Source organism: Palaemon carinicauda, chromosome 7 (assembly GCF_036898095.1).
Source record: "Palaemon carinicauda isolate YSFRI2023 chromosome 7, ASM3689809v2, whole genome shotgun sequence".
In the NCBI taxonomy this organism is placed as follows: domain Eukaryota; kingdom Metazoa; phylum Arthropoda; class Malacostraca; order Decapoda; family Palaemonidae; genus Palaemon; species Palaemon carinicauda.
Genome location: NC_090731.1, coordinates 167,107,415 through 167,124,914, shown reverse-complemented (window position 1 = coordinate 167,124,914; position 17,500 = coordinate 167,107,415). Strand labels below are relative to the sequence as shown.

Here is a 17,500-nt window from a genome sequence, read left to right as displayed (position 1 = left end):
AGCTAATAAAAAGACGGAAATTAAAATAATGCGATACTATATCCATCTTCCCAAAATGGAATTAATGTAAAGAGAAATTACTGACAAGATATAGAGGATAAAACAAAAACTATATAGTTGAAACTTTTCAATTAAATCTTGTTTTGTGCCAGCGGAAGTTAAGTAAGTTCGAGCAATATAAAAATAAACTTTTCCCCATAAGCTTCAATGTGGCAGAATCAACAAGGAAAACGTGATAATCCCATGTATAATAAAGACCAAGTGCCTGGCGCTCTCTCTCTCTCTCTCTCTCTCTCTCTCTCTCTCTCTCTCTCTCTCTCTCTCTCTCTCTCTCTCTCTCTCTCTCTATATATATATATATATATATATAAAATGTATATATACATAATGTATAAATATAATGTGTATATATATATATATATATATATATATATATATATATATATATATATATAATGTATATATATAATGTGTATATATATATAATGTGTATATATATATATATATATATATATATATATATAATGTGTATATATATATATATATATATATATATATATATAATGTGTATATATATATATATAATGTGTATATATATATAATGTATATATATATAATGTATATATATATATATATATATAATGTATATATATATAATGTATATATAATGTATATATATATAATGTATATATATATATAAATATATATATATATATATATATATATATATATATATACATAATGTGTATATATATATACATAATGTGTATATATATATGTATATATATGTACTGTATATATATATATATATATATATATATATATATATATATATACATATATATATACACACATTTCTTTCTTGCCACGTCCAATAGCATTGCCAGACGTATAACTCCCGGTCCTTCAGGTAGAGAGGAGGGGGGTTGGTAGAACTGTGTGTGTCCAAATATCTAGCCGTCATTTTTGACGGGGGTCACATACACGAGCATGATGCAAGGAACAAAATATAGAACAAATTTACTTATAAAATGTACCTACTTGGCACTTCGCATTAATAGCTTCCATCCTCTGGTACATATTAATGATTCAAATTATTTTGATCAAACTTGAACGATAGTGTCAATTAAAGCTATAAAATTTATAAAATTTACATAGAATGTCTCATCGAACAACTGCAACTTATTTGAGCTATTTTAGAAATACCTTTCAGAGAAGAAGTGAAATATAAGCACTCTTTACTGATCACTTTTAAATTAAATTATAAAATATTTAACAGAGGGCAGTACAAAACTTTTAGTGATGAGTCACGTAATATCAAGGCTTGATTATTGCAATTCGCTGTACTATAAATTGCCCAATACACTACTAAGAAAGCTTCAAAATGTGCAAAACAAGGCGGCTAGACTGATAAAAGGCATTAAATTTCGGCAGAGAATAACTCCTGCACTGATCGATCTACATTGGTTACCTGTTAAGGCTAGAATTGAATTTAAGAGTTTGGTTGACTCACAAAGCACTTACAAGTGATAAGCCTAAATATCTTCGGGATTACTTGGTCCCCTACCCTCAAGCTACTAGCGCTGCTATAAGAGTTAGACATGCTGATGACCCATATAGACTATTCGAAATTAGTGTGAATCATGCAATAGGAGGAAGAACGTTTTGTTATGCTGCACCGAGACTCTTCAACGACCTTCCACGTGATGTCAAGAATAGCAAAAATGTGGCAGCTTTCAAGAAAAACCTAAAGATTTATCTCTTTGGAAAGTGTTATAATAGTGATCTGAAAACTATTAAGCCTGAATACAAATGCTAGCGAATAACTGAAAAGATACAGAGCAAAATATAAACTGGAAAGAAATTATTTTCACACATCAAGGCCCGCCTGAACAGACTCTTAGTGTCTGATGGAGGGTGAGAAATAAACCCCTAAAAGTAAAGTAAAGTGTGTAATGTTAGAGACTTCTCATATTTGCTAAAGTAACACATTCAGGATAAGTTCACTCTTCTTTTTTTCTGATTTTGACCCAAAGAATACCAAAACTAGGCTCACAACCAATGTCCTTTTGATAAACTTCTCGATTTAAATTAATAAAAACTGAAGTAATTCTGGATTCAAATTGTCTTGTGTTTGCTTCTGATGGGGATGGTGGCGTTTCAGTGATATAGGGAATACTTTGAAACTTTCGATACTCTATAATAGTCCAATTTTCCTCCCAGTTTCAAAGCTTTGTCTTCTAAAGTGTCAAAACTATTCAAATCCCAAGTCAGAAGAAACAATAAAATGAGCAACAATGCATCCCAATAAATCTTAATGGAATTTAAACTATCAAAACGGTCTTGCCTTCACTATGATTCATCAAAAAAAAAATGAGAATATGGATATTAGGAAAATACAGATATTACAACGTCAAATAATAAGTTAAACAAACTTTATAGATCTCATTGTTAAAAGAACCATCTCTAGATTTCATTAGGTCTATAAGGCTTTCAAAACACACATTATGCCCATTGAAATTGTGAAATTATCTGCAAAAGAATCACGCAACTCGTATTGCAAAATCATGTATGGCCCAAACTTGTAATATCTACGTTTGCAACGGGTTTGTTACACGTGTTACGGTGATGAAATCCTTAGAAAATATAACCAACTATAATTTGAAATGGTTCGTTGCATTTATTCTATGTTAGTCAATCACAAGTTTTTGGTAAGAATGTTACAATTACATTCTGTTCAAAATGTCTTAAGGTATACTGTACACTAATCCTGTGTTCTTTCAAATCTACCCTATAAGAGTTATTATTATTATTATTATTATTATTATTATTATTATCATTACAAGCCAAGCTACAAACCTAGTTGGAAAAGCAAGATGCTATAAGCCCAAGGGCTCCAACATGGAAAAATAGCCCAGTGAGGAAAGGAAATTAATAAATTTAGAATAAAATCAATGTAAGGAATAAACAACTTATGTAGTTAATTGCTGAGTAGTAAACAAGTTACAATACAGTAGAGAGATGATTCATAAGATTCAATAAAACTTTTTTTTGGTCTTTGAATAAAAGTAATCATTCGAAAATCATAGATGAATTAAAAATAGATATTCCTCCCTCATTCAAACTTGGGTGACTCATGGATTAAACAAGTTAGAATACAGTAGAGAGATGATTCATAAGAAAATTACATAAAACTTTTTTTTGGTCTTTGAATAAAAGTAATCAATCGAAAATCATAGATGAATTAAAAATAGATATTTCTCCCTCATTCAAACTTTGGTGACTCATGGATTAAACAAGTTAGAATCCAGTAGAGAGATGATTCATAAGAAAATTCAATAAAAGTTTTTTTTGGTCTTTGAATAAAAGTAATCATTCGAAAATCATAGATGAATTAAAAATAGATACTTCTCCCTCATTCAAACTTGGGTGAGTCATGGTATGGCGTGGCATTAATTAAAAGTGAATGCTAATTACTTTATTTGCTCAAGTCTGTTGCTAAGTCATCCTTTATAGACTTTTTATGAAGAGTCTTCTAGGAGAAAGAACGTATTTTACTCTTATCGTAGGTCAACCCATATGGATTCGTCTGCACAAGCTAACTTCCTGTTGCTACCTATGGTCACTCCGCCCTTACTGAACTTGCATATAATTTGATAATTACAGCATTCAAACGAGAAAAAAAAAAAAAAAAAAAAAAAAAAAAAAAAAAAACTTGTTACGGTATTTTAATTCATCGCGCATAAAGAAATATTCTGTTGTATATAAAAATCAATATTCATTTGAAGCGAGTTCATAAAAGCTATCTCTGTTCAACATCTGCGACTTCACACGGTGATAATGGAAGTCTCAAGTTTGCCTTAACCGATAAGATGCATTGCATAATGCTGATATATGTTGGCTTATCCTAGTTTGAAGGTTTAAAGGCCGCTCATGAATGACAGAGGCAAGGGGCAGTGACATTGCCCTATCAAGCAGTATAATGCCCTACAGCAGCGGTTCCTAAACAGGGGTAAATTACCCCACTTGGGGTAATTTTGCATTTGATGGGGGTAATGACAGTTTTCATTCTGATATCCTTAATATCAAAGGATATTAAGGATCAATTAATTTTACATGTAAAAAAAAACAAAACAAAAAAACAGTGGTATCTTCACCATTCAACTGGGTGAAACCAATGATGTTACGAATAATGCACAATTAATGGTATAAATCCGGTAGGAAGGAGAAAGGAAAATTGAAGATCTAATCATGTGCAGACAGTGCAGTCCACTTCAAACAACTGCAAAGGGTGTGGATGTATTCAGAAAGGTTTATGCATTTTTGATGAAACAAATATGCAACTAGATTGGAAAAACTGCATTGGAGTAACAACAGATGGTGTGCCATCTATACCATGAGTTAACTTAGGGTTTTTTACGTATACAAATAAGGAAATCCTTTGGATCTTGCAACACACTGTATCATACATCGTCAGGTACTGGCAGTAAAGTCTCAGCGTCCTGATTTAGAGGAGGTGATGTGGGCTGTCATGAATTTGTTGATTACATTATGTCAAGTGCTTTAAACTCAAGACTGTTTAGTTCTTTGTGTGGGGACATTGCATCTAAACATCACTGTCTGTTGTATGATGGCTATCCCAAGGAAATGTTCTCGAACGAGTATTTCAGCTCAAAACTGAGATTGAATTGTATTTGGACGATGAGGGGCACAATTCACCAGGGGAACAGAGATCCAAAATGGATTTCCATTCTGTGCTATTTAGTGGACATTTATGCATATAAATGCCCTGAACACATCACTGCAAGGTCCAGAAGAAAATGCTATCTGATTGAATGAAAAAGTACAAGTATTTCGTAGCAAAATGGATATTTTGGGACTCAAAATTGAAAACTGGCAGAATAGCTGCATTTCCTAAGTTAGGAGAATTTCTGGAAGATAAAGATAGTATACACTCGAGTGATAAGGAGTGAATAATGAGTACGCATTTAAATAGCCTGCGTCTGAGGATGGAAGAATATTTCTATTAAATTAACCCACTCATCAATGCTTGGATTCAGAATCCATTCACATGTAACACAGAACATCTGGAAGATGAACCAAGAAAAAAAAATACTTGAAATAAAATCAAGCAACACCATACAAGAGGATTTTCATTTTGGATTAGCTATAACAAAGAGTTCTCTCTGACAGATTTAGAATCAGTTGAAATGCTTTTACCCTGTGGTTCAAGTTACATGGGTGAGGCTGGCTCTTCAGGTATTTTGACCATCTGAAGCAAAGACAGAAATAGAATGAACCCAGAAAAAGACATCAGAAGTTCACTTACAAAACTATCTCCTCGCATTACTGAAAATATCTCATACCTGTGTTATTATTCACACCATTGAAGCTTTTTGTTAAGTACAGATATATTTTCTCCTTACTTTCAACTGAAGGCGTGATTATTCACATGAAATTATTTGATTTATTTCCAGCAGAAGTATGTATTGATTTATTTGTCTTTTTTTCACCCTGATGAACATTATTCTCTCCATTTATTATCAACCTTATATATATATATATATATAATATATATATATATATATATATATATATATATATATATATATATATATGTATGTATATATATATATATATATATATATATATATATATATATATATGATTTTTTTATTTTCAACAGAAGTAATAGTACTTCTTGATATACTTGCCTCAATAATAAACGAATAAAGGAAGGTTCGACCAACTGAAAGACTTATGTTTGACATTAATCATGTACAAAATGATAGAAATAATGTGGGGGTAACGACCTTGGCGCTGGCCAAGATTTTGGAAAAAGTGGGGTAATGACTAAAAGTAGTTGGGAACCGCTGCCCTAGAGACTGACCATATATACATATGATCAGCGCCCTTGCCCCCTCTCCATCCAAGCTAAGACCAAGGAGGGCCAGGCAATGGCTGCCGATGACTCAGCAGATAAGACCTATAGGCTCGCCCAAACCCCTCTTCTGTAGCTCACAAGGACCAAAGAAACTATCGAGTTTGAGCGAAACTCGAACCCCAGTCTAGCCTTCACCATTCAGGGACGTTATCACATCGGCCACCACAACTGTAAAGTTACAGTTAAACATCAGGCTTCATGTATATAACAAAGGATGAGTGGCGTTCTTCTGACTTTTATTGGCAAATAAAAATTCATTTATACACACACGTGTATATATATATATATATATATATATATATATATATAATATATATATATATACATATATATATAATATATATATACATATATATATAATATATATATACATATATATATAATATATATATACATATATATAATATACATATATATATAATATATGATATACATATATATATATTATATATAATATACATATATATACATAGATATACATATAGAAATATATATATATACAAATATATACATATACATATATATATATATATATATATATATATACAAATATATATACATATACGTATATATACAACTATATGAATATATATATATATATATATATATATATATATATATATATATATATATATATATATATATATTTATATATATTTATATGTATATGTGTGTTTCATGGGAAATACGGGAAAAATTCCACTAAATATAGATATCACCAAAGAAGCATTTACGAGGATGGTATACTTCGTCAGTTCCCAAAGTTACTCAAATGGGGCAATGCCAGTACTCTTAAAAAAGGAAAAAAGACACTATTCAAAGCCATCATACTTGATCTACTTATACATCAAGACGATCAAAAATAAATTTCTATATCCAAAAGATGTTTCATGAAAGGAAAGAGAATTCCAGACTAAATAACAATTAAAGAAATGCAAATCACTTCAAATATTAAACATGTTAAAGGTTTAAAGGCCACTCATGAATGACCGAGGCAAGGGAGAGTGACAGTGTCGTATCAAGCAGGACACTGCCCTAACGACTGACCATATTACATATGATCATCACCCAATCCCCCTCTCCACCAAAGCTAAGACCAAGGAGGGCCAGGCAATGGCTGCTGATGACTCAGCAGATAGATCTATAGGCTTCCAAAACCGCCCAATCCGTATATCACAAGGATAGGGAGGTTGCAGCGACCAAAAGGAACTAACGAGTTTGAGCGGTACTCGAACCCCCAGTCTGGCAATCACCAGGGCAAGGACGTTACCAATAGGCCACCACATCCCTAAGGCAAGGATTAGCAGACCAACTCCCATAACCTTCAGTAAAATGATTGAATAGTATCCCTTGTAATAAGAATCCACAAATATTCTAACTGTAATCCCTAATATCGCAAGAGGGTCTGCCCCTCTTTTATTCTTCTCCTGTACTTCTCTTTCTCCCTATTTCCTTAATCTTTCCCATCCCGAGTACCTGCCTTTGAGCTATTAACTGGATTGTATCCAGGGGTACTCTTCCTTTCCCCATATTCCCCACTTCCCTATTATTATTATCATTATTATTATTATTATTATTATTGTTTTTATTATTATTATTATTATTGTATTGTTGTTGTTGTTGTTGTTGTTGTTATTGAAATTAGTGTAATTACCACCGCTAGTAGTAGTGATACAACAGAAGAATCACAATAAGAAGGACACGTGGCACCAATAAGAAGGACACGTGGCAAGGCGCGTGAAGGCCAATCCACGAACACAATCATCGAAGCAACGCTATGATTCAGATTGAGAGGTAACACCTGCGCATGAGCCCTCACTGCACCTGATGTGGATCGCAGGAGAAAATTCATAATATTTTACGAAAATATTTTCGAGATAAAGTCTCGTAAAAGATTAATTTTACCATAAACAGCCAAGATACAAATCTGCCATCGATAAAACCTGCTGAGGCTGGATCAAAATCTGTCGCTGATCCTATGTTACTATAGTCTATTCCTTCTAGCGATGGAGATTTGCACCGACTCGCAGCGGTGCCCTTTTAGGTCGGGAAAAGTTTCCTGATCGCTGATTGGTTGGACGAGATAATTCTAACCAATCAGCGATCAGGAAACTTTTCCCAGCTAAAAGGGCACCGCTGCGAGTCCTTTTAGCTCGGAAAAGTTTCCTGATCGCTGATTGGTTGGACGAGATAATTCTAACCAATCAGCAATCCGGAAACTTTTCCGAGCTAAAAGGGCACCGCTGCGAGTCTGTGCAAATCTGCCTCGATAAAAGAAATAGACTGTAGTATTGGAGTTTCGCCCCTATAGCTTTGAAAGTTTTCTAAACGTCCGTCAAGATGTCTAACTAGCTTATCTGTTGCGATAGGTTCTGCCAAAAGAGATGAGCTGTGTGAAATTTGTATATCTTAATTATCATATTTTGCGGTGATTAAGATGCTCGTGATATAACCCGGATGATAATAACTATCATTTTGTGGAAGACGTCTGAGCTAACTCGAGGTAAAACAACGCGATGAAAAGTATGAAAAAAAAATCATCAAATGTTATTGCGAAAATGATTTATGAAAGTGAACCCAATTCAATAAAACCTGTGTATGAAACAATCAAGTGTCTTAAGAATGGAAGATTGGTTGCAAGAGGAACTGACGAAGGAGATGAAAGTAAAACTAACACAAAATGTAGATAAATCAAGCAAATTACAAAATTAACACCAGTAAAAATTGAATGAAACTAGAACGAGCACTCAGTACAACGCATACCTTCGCCAACGCCACATCACAAGAGAGGCAATTGAATTAGGCCAATTTTGGCACTATTTTCATGTATTTCAGATAAAAATTGACCACAATGTAGCAAAATGACGTTTTAGACATATTTGTGACCTTGACTTTGACATCTGACCCAATCAAATTGTCCTTGGATCATAGCCAATCATCACACCAAATTTCATGAGATTCGACAGCGATAAAGCAAAAAGACGTTTATGACCTTTTCGTGACCTCGACCTTGATCAAGTTGTATATCACAAGATAGGCAAATAAATTATGCACATTTTGGCACTGGTTTTATGCAAATCGGATAAAAATTGATCACCATATAGCAAAAAGAATGGTTTTACATTTTCGTGAATTTGACCTGTGACTCAGTCACTACCAGAATCTAATATAATGGACCATGACCAATCACCCACCCAAATTTAACGAGATTCAGTCATGTAGTTTTCGAGTTATGCGAATCCCAAACAAACAAATAAATACACGCCTGACAAAATATAACCTTCTGGCGAAGGTAATAATAGCGCAACACCAGATTACTAAAAGTGTGTAGGTGTCGAGCAGCGAATAAAAGAAACTAGTTTAACAACACACGCCACAAAATAGTAAAAAAATTATATTAATTATAGTTACATATATTAACGACTGAAGGTCACGTGCGTGTTTGCGGTTGCAAATTGGGCATGGACCAATCATGAGCTTTCCTACCTCTTTCGCCTTGATGATTGGTCCTTTCCGAAATTAAGTTATAATTCTGTAACATCCATCATGATTACAAAAACTATTTACTTATGGGTTGTGGTGGCCTGGTGGTAGCGTCCTTGTCTGGTGATTGCCCGACTGGGGTTCGAGTCACGCTCAGACTCGTTAGTTCCTTTGGTCGCTGCAACCTCACCGTCCTTGTGAGCTAAGGATGGGGGGTTTGGGGGAGCTTATAAGTCTATCTGGTGAGTTATCAGCAGCCATTGCCTGGCCCTCCATCATCCTAGCTTGGGTGGAGAGGGGGCTTGGGCGCTGATCATATGTAATACAGTATGGTCAGTCTCTAGAGCATTGTCTAGCTTGATAGGGCAGTGTCACTGTCCCTTGCCTCTGCCATTTATGAGCGACCTTTAAACTCTAAAGTTAAACCCAGCTTATAACAATGTTTTCTCCGGGCATCCATTATGTTAAACCCAGGTTATAACAATAAATTTACTTTACATCCTTTTGCTAGTTTCCTGGTAATGTACTATATAACAAAAAATGATTTTTCATTTTATCAAAACTGTCCTCGATATTCGATGATAATCATTGCAAACAATCATCTTTGCGTGGACATAATATATGGTCAGTCTCTAGGGCATTATCCTGATTGCTAGGGCAATGTCACTGTCCCTTGCCTCTGCCATTCATGAGCGACTTTTAAATCTTTAAACCTGTTTTTTGTTTCAACCTCATCTAATTAATTCTAAAATGTGTGATTGAAAACCAAGTATATATGATGAACTAATTAGCTATGAAAGAATATATAAAATTGTAGACATTCGTAACATTAACACGCACTGTAGAATATCAATTTTATGTCATTCTGAATATCATATATTTCTGTCGTGGTCATTGTTGTATTGTATTCAAGATGTCATTAAGCTGTCATTCAGGAGAACAAATCAAGATAAAAAAAAAGAACGAGTCCAACTCTTCAATGCGTTTACCACAACTGAATAATTGTTATCTAAATTCAAAACTAATTGTACAATGTTAGGGGACTAATTCATCTCAATAAGTACGTTTTAATTAGACAATATCGAACGAGAGAAATAAGAGAAGAACGCTTTTCTAGAATTTAAAATAGAAATGAGATTGAATATTATAACACGCTGTTAAAAAAAACCCCGTAATTTCAATACGAAATTCTCCTGAAAAATAAACTGTTCTCAGCCGTATTTCAGTAAAATACAGGCGACAATAAATTTACCCTACTTTGTTATTACCTTTTACGTGTTGGTGAACGTAATATCACTCCTTTACGTCGATATATACGTGTTTTTAAAACAGGAAATGCCTCGCAACGTTCATTCCAGGATTTTTACCGTTTTTACGGAAAAATTTTTAACGGTATGATTTCTTAAAACTTAAAGATGGATTGTGATTAAAAGTTATACAGCCAGCAAAGCAAAATTTATTTAAAACCTCTGTGATTGATTATGGCAAAGGATATACAGAAAATTGATTCATTTTAAAAGCTCGATCTTGTTTTTACTTGTGATTGATCATTTGATAGAATGGCAAAGGAAATACGGAAAATTGATGCATTTTAAAAGCCCGATTTTGATTTTTACTTTATTCATTCGTTGATATAATTAAGTTGTCCTCGTTACACGGTGAATGCAAATGTAGTAATCAGGTCATCAGGTGATACTTTACTCCAAGTGCTTGTGGCAATGTATTTGCAGCAAAGCTGAAGAATTTCACAGAAAATTAACATCACAAGATTTTCCAGTTAGGAATATTTTGGGCTAATTGATATTCAATCTTTAGAGTTTAACACCTTCGGCCCAGATTTTTCTAGACATGTGAAATATTCTCAAATCTTAAAGTTTGAAAAAAAATTCATTAACTTACACTAGTTAAAATCTGCCTCTCTTATGGTACAACTTATAAAAAAAAAAAAAAACTCAAAAGTTTTGGGAAACACTTTAAAATAGGAGCGAAGTGCTTCGAAAATTGATCTGCATTTTTCTATATACGTACAAGTGTGTACACGAGGTGAAAACAATACACACACACATTTATAGAGTATATATATATATATATATATATATATATATATATATATATATATATATATATATTATATACATATATACACATATATATACATATATATATATATATATATATATATATATATATATGTATATATAATATATATACTGTATATATTGTGTATATATATACATTATATATATATATATATGATTATTTAATTCATATGCTTACAATTAATACGTTTCGCCCAAATAACAACCTCAGATGTCAAAATGCCAGAAAACCTCATATCAATCAATCAATCCCTAAACAACACCAAAGTCATTATCACATTCCCCTTTTAACTACTTGATCTTGGTAACCATGACCCCAATACACAGTAAAACTTCCACAAGAGCAGTTGCTTCTTACAAAAAAAAAAAAAAAAAAAAAAAAAAAAAAAAAAAAAAACACAACTCATCATTAAATCATCAAACTATTTAAACCCACCATCATTCACCTCTATCTTACACGGTTTATGCACTTCTTGGATATAAAAGACCCTTTTTTTGTTAATACCATTTTCATTTACCTATTTCTAGTCCTTCATCTTCTCCTAACTACTACTTCTAAATCATAGTTCTATTTACTGTCCACATGCCCGGGGAATCTCAAATTACTCACATTCATCCTTACACTTACATTAACTTTTATATCACATTTGCATAGCTCTATATTTATCGTCCTATCAATTATTCTACACAACACACACACTGCACACTGGTTACTTCAACAGCTATCATTTTTCTTTTATAATATTCAACACTCAAATATACACAATTTTATATATATATATATATATATATATATATATATATATATACATATATATATACATATATATATACATATATATATACATATATATATATACATATATATATATATATATATATATATATATATATATATATACATATATATGTATGTATATATATATATATATATATATATATATATATATATATATATATTGTGTATTGCCATGACAAAAAAACCTGTGCAAGTCAGGACCACCCGTGCTTGGTTTGCTGTGAACAATCAGACAAAAATCTCCCACCATCATCAATCCGCAGTGACCAACGTGGTGATGAAAATGGCCAAACCCCAGATATGACTAGGGACATGTCTGAGGCCTTTCTTCTGCAGTGAACTAGAAACAGCTGCAATTGTTGTTTTCTTGTTGTATATTCCCACACGCAAGTTGCGCAAGCACAAACACATAAGTATAATGCAACATGATATGTAACTCTGATCTAGCCTAACCATGAACAAATACAATTTTATATCGTACCTAGAAGCACATGCTTCTAGAAAAAATAAGATAGCTGCATTTGCAGATATGAGAAGCATATAGAAATAGTTCAGTCTTCCATTTCTCCGCCTTTACATTTTTGAATTATACACTCCCTTTTCATCAACCTAAGGTTGTGCATAATTTCAACATAATCAAGTCAACTCAAAACCCGTAAGCTAACCTTCGTACCACTCCTACGTATGTCCACTTTTGGCATCATCTTAGTTTTTGTTACATCACAAGTACAACGCCCAACAATTAAACTCTACAGCTTAAAAATTTTCTTCTTTCCAATCAACATCCAACCTTCAATTATAGAGATTGTTTAAATAACTATTTCTCCTTATATTTCAATTTTAATTTCCCTAGACAATTAAAATCTCTTTTTTTCATAAAGGAGATTGTTTAAACAACTAATTTTCCTTATATTTCAATTTTAATTTTCCTAGACAATTAAAATCTCTTTGCCTCCTTTTTTGCTTATGCCTTTTGCTATACCCATTTTCTCTCATCCTACTATCACCATCCACATTTGCAAAAAGGTCTTGAAAACTAAAGTAAATTGAATTATATTAATTCTAACAAAGTAAAACATATAATATCACTTACTTTCAAATGTACATTTTAATCAACATTCATTGCTGCATCATCTTAATTCATATTCTCCTTAAAATATCTTTTACCATAAAATTTTTCAATGGTTTAAGATGATTTTTAATACGGATTTGGAGAGGAGTGTATTTTTATACAGATTTGGAGAGGAGTGTATTTTTATACAGATTTGGAGAGGAGTGTATTTTTATACGGATTTGGAGAGGAGTGTATTTTTATACGGATTTGGAGAGGAGTGTATTTTTATACAGATTTGGAGAGGAGTGTATTTTTATACGGATTTCGAGAGGAGTGTATTTTTATACGGATTTGGAGAGGAGTGTATTTTTATACGGATTTGGAGAGGAGTGTATTTTTATACAGATTTGGAGAGGAGTGTATTTTTATACGGATTTCGAGAGGAGTGTATTTTTATACAGATTTGGAGAGGAGTGTATCTTTATACGGTTTGGAGAGGAGTGTATCTTTATACGGATTTGGAGAGGAGTGTATTTTTATACGGATTTGGAGAGGAGTGTATCTTTATACGGATTTGGAGAGGAGTGTATTTTTTATACGGATTTGGAGAGGAGTGTATCTTTATACGGATTTGGAGAGGAGTGTATTTTTATACGGATTTGGAGAGGAGTGTATCTTTATACGGATTTGGAGAGGAGTGTATCTTTATACGGATTTCGAGAGGAGTGTATTTTTATACGGATTTGGAGAGGAGTGTATTTTTATACGGATTTGGAGAGGAGTGTATCTTTATACGGATTTGGAGAGGAGTGTATCTTTATACGGATTTGGAGAGGAGTGTATTTTTTATACGGATTTGGAGAGGAGTGTATTTTTATACGGATTTGGAGAGGAGTGTATCTTTATACGGATTTGGAGAGGAGTGTATTTTTATACGGATTTGGAGAGGAGTGTATCTTTATACGGATTTGGAGAGGAGTGTATCTTTATACGGATTTGGAGAGGAGTGTATTTTTTATACGGATTTGGAGAGGAGTGTATTTTTATACGGATTTGGAGAGGAGTGTATCTTTATACGGATTTGGAGAGGAGTGTATTTTTATACGGATTTGGAGAGGAGTGTATCTTTATACGGATTTGGAGAGGAGTGTATCTTTATACGGATTTCGAGAGGAGTGTATTTTTATACGGATTTGGAGAGGAGTGTATTTTTATACGGATTTGGAGAGGAGTGTATCTTTATACGGATTTGGAGAGGAGTGTATCTTTATACGGATTTGGAGAGGAGTGTATTTTTTATACGGATTTGGAGAGGAGTGTATTTTTATACGGATTTGGAGAGGAGTGTATCTTTATACGGATTTGGAGAGGAGTGTATCTTTATACGGATTTGGAGAGGAGTGTATCTTTATACGGATTTGGAGAGGAGTGTATTTTTATACGGATTTGGAGAGGAGTGTATTTTTATACGGATTTGGAGAGGAGTGTATTTTCATACGGATTTGGAGAGGAGAGTATTTTTATACCGATTTGGAGAGGAGTGTATCTTTATACGGATTTGGAGAGGAGTGTATTTTTATACGGAGATGAAAATGAGTGTTAATTTCAATACGGATTTAGAAATGAGTGTTTGTGACTGAGCAGTCCGTATTTGTTTGCCGAGGGTGCTCACGTTTTCAGCTGCAAACAATTATCTTTAGTGAAATGACTATTAATGTAAAAGAAACAAATCATTCCGCTTTTAAGTGCTGGACTCGTCGATAAAATAAGCAACTCTGGCTGGAATGGACAAGATGGAGAGCGGTGCAAAGCAATCCTCAGCTCACAAGGATGATGAGGTGGCAGCGACCACAGGAACTAACGAGTTTGAGCGGGACTCGAACCCCAGTCTGGCAATCGCCAGGCAAGGACGCTACCACCAGGCCCCCACAACCCATGGTTTTTAAGTTTTAAAGGCAGCTCATGAATGGCAGAGGCAAGGGACAGTGATAATGTCTTGCAGACTAACCATATTTACATGAGATCTGCTCCCTAGCCCCCTGGATTGTGACTGGAAGAAAGAACGATTATTTGTCCCACGTGTACATCCATTACCGGAGAAGAAATGAATTTTCCTATTGATAGCGTCCGTGATGATAAAATCAAGCAAATAAATTGGAACTTTCCAAAATGTATTGACAAAGCTCATTCAACAGAGAACGTGAAAAGAAATGCATTCGATGACTGAAATAACATAAAATTGAGTAGTGGGATAAGGTTACTGCTGAAGGCTACGCTGAAATTTCTAAATGGAATGCTAGAACGGCTGTATTTGAGTAATTTTATAAACTTGTCCCGGGTCATCAACCTAAAATTTGTTAATTTATGAAGAAATTGGGAGTTATTGGAAGTTGACTGGAGTATTGATATCACGAAAAAAAGATTAAATTATTGGATGGTAATCTAAAGATGTCTGCCGCTAAAAGGGAACAATTCACTAGTGTGGATAAAGTTAAGGAAAATAGCAAACTGGAAATAAGGTCTACACGAGCAACAAGTAGAATCACCAATGAAAAAAAAATAGTGTGTTCAACAGACGAACAGAAAAATGAAAAAAAAGTGTGTTCAACAGACGAACAGAAAAATGAAAAAAGTGTGTTCAACAAACGAACAGAAAATATATTCAAAGAGTTGATACGAGGTCTACCTCTAATGGTAAAGTTGTTGCTAATTTTGCTGATGAAACCAGTAATTACAAAGCATTAACTAGCATACCTATCTGGGTAAAAGGTGTCGCGACAAAAATATCGGGAAATTGAGCCCAAAAATAAATTCAGAGAGCTATCTTACTCACCATTTACTCTTTGCTTAATATATCTATTAGTATGCCTCATCTTTCCGAGTGGGGATACCTTAACGTGGTGAAAGGGTTTCTGTATCGCTATGATCAGCAAAGCTCTACTATAGTTCATTTCTTTTAGCGATGCATATTTGCACAGACTCGCAGCGGTGCCCTTTTAGCTCGGAAAAGTTTCCGAATCGCTGATTGGTTGGACAAGATAATTCTAACCAATCAGCGATCAGGAGACTTTTCCGAGCTAAAAGGGCACCACCCATACTTAAGTTGGTTTGCTAGATCAGACACAAATCTCCCACCATCACCAATCCGCCGTTGACCAGGCTGGTGATGAAGACTGGCCAAACCCCAGGCATAATTAAGGACGTGTCTGAGGCCTTTGTTCTGCGGTGGACTAGAAACGGCTGCATTTGTTGTTGTATTCTTATGGATTTCTAACATTTAAACCCTCTTCTCAAAGGAAGTTCCCTTACACAATCAATACTCCATGAACTACACACCTACCAATAATCTCTCTCTCTCTCTCTCTCTCTCTCTCTCTCTCTCTCTCTCTCTCTCTCTCTCTCTCTCTCTGTCAATTACCTCACTATTTAAATCACCTGGTAAAGCCACCATTTCAAAATTCTCAACCCCAGTGAGGAGGAAATGGAGACTGACAAAATTCTTAAATCATACTCATATCATTTATTATTCCTGGAATATATAAACCTTTTTATTATTATTATTATTATAATTACTATCCAAGCTACAACCCTAGTTGGAAAAGCAAGATGCTATAAGCCCAGGGGCTCCAACAGGGAAAAATAGCCCAGTGAGGAAAGGAAATAAGCCAATAAATAAATGAAGAGAACAAATTAACAATAAATCATTCTAAAATAAGTAACAACGTCAAAACAGACATGTCATATATAAACTATTAACAACATCAAAAAGAATTATGTCATAAATAAACTATAAAAAGACTCATGTCCGCCTGGTCAACAAAAAAGCATTTGCTCCAACTTTGAACTTTTGAAGTTCTACTGATTCAACCACCCGATTAGGAAGATCATTCCACATCTTGGTAACAGCTGGAATAAAACTTCTAGAGTACTGCGTAGTACTTTTCCTACCACAATTAAGCTTACTATTACAAACCCAAACAGATACAAGAGCATTCTTTAACCAATCCTTAGGCTTTCTGATATATCCATATTTCTCACCAAATTTTTTTCTAGATTGCCAGATCTGGCAACATTGCAGACCGTTATTCTCACATTTAATTCTTCTTGCACTGGATATCTTA

At 33.6% G+C, this 17,500-nt stretch overlaps 1 protein-coding gene and 1 long non-coding RNA gene across 4 annotated transcripts in view; one reads left to right on the top strand and one right to left on the bottom strand.

Annotated features, from left to right (window-relative positions):
• Positions 1-17,500, top strand: part of Phm (Peptidylglycine-alpha-hydroxylating monooxygenase) — a 90,011-nt gene that overhangs the window by 5,206 nt on the left and 67,305 nt on the right. The window lies entirely within an intron of this gene.
• LOC137644142 (uncharacterized) overlaps positions 1-17,500 on the bottom strand; it is a 107,883-nt gene that overhangs the window by 41,093 nt on the left and 49,290 nt on the right. The gene's annotated exons all lie outside the window — the stretch shown is intronic.